Here is a 985-nt window from a genome sequence, read left to right on the forward strand (position 1 = left end):
CACATTGGACGAGGTTACGTGTTCGCACTAACACAGACATAGAGACAACTAACACACGGGGATAACATACACTAAGAGATGACACACACAGAAAGAATCTGAATTACAATATGAACCTGATCAGGAATTGTTTACAAGTCAGGTTGGCCGAGTGGTTAAGGCGCTAGACTCAAGATCTGGTCCCCATACGGGGTCGTGGGTTCGAACCCCACACCTGGCAATTTTTTCTTATATACTTTTTTTTCTTTCATCATATCTTGTGATTTCACTAAATAACTTCTGTAAAAGGATTTATGCAGAACCTAAATTTTTAGGGTCTTTAATAGATTAAATAAAAAAAAACTATAAAAGTGCAAATGTTCAAATTCTCTTCTGAATTTTCTTAAAGAAGAGAAAAAATTTAGCTCAATTCTGAACTTTACCAATGAAACTGAATTACAATATGAATATGATCAGGAATTGTTTACAAGTCAGGTTGGCCGAGTGGTTAAGGCGCTAGACTTAGGATCTGGTCCCAATATGGGGTCGTGGGTTCGAGTCCCACACTTGACAATTTTTTCTTATTCTAAATCTTTGGAAACAGCCTATATTTCTGACCGTTTAAGTTTTGATGTTAGTGTTGTCAGTCAAAAGCTATGACCTTGAGAAAAGAGCTTGAGAAAATTGCCTGATTATCGAAAAATGGGGAAACATCCTCCAAAAGTCGACAGGAATGCACCCCTCCAGCGCTTTGTCGAATATGTTGAATAAAATATGCAAAGTCGACATAGCTTTATTTCATTTTTAAGGTTAATTTAGACGAGGTTCTGAATTTTCTTAAAGAAGAGAAAAAAGTTAGCTCAATTCTGAACTTTACCAATGAAACTGAATTACAATATGAATATGATCAAGAATTATTTACAAGTCAGGTTGGCCGAGTGGTTAAGGCGCTAGACTTAAGATCTGGTCCCCATATGGGGTCATGGGCTCGAGTCCCACACTTGAC

At 37.3% G+C, this 985-nt stretch overlaps 1 non-coding gene across 1 annotated transcript; it reads left to right on the forward strand.

Annotated features, from left to right (window-relative positions):
* The first annotated feature begins 469 nt into the window (after positions 1–469).
* Positions 470–552, forward strand: TRNAL-UAG (transfer RNA leucine (anticodon UAG)). The gene has a single exon. It is a non-coding gene; the product is annotated as a tRNA-Leu (tRNA).
* Positions 553–985: the final 433 nt, after the last annotated feature.

This window comes from Artemia sp. Qi Xiang Cuo, chromosome 7 (genome assembly GCF_049724085.1).
Source record: "Artemia sp. Qi Xiang Cuo chromosome 7, ASM4972408v1, whole genome shotgun sequence".
Classification (NCBI taxonomy): Eukaryota; Metazoa; Arthropoda; class Branchiopoda; order Anostraca; family Artemiidae; genus Artemia; species Artemia sp. Qi Xiang Cuo.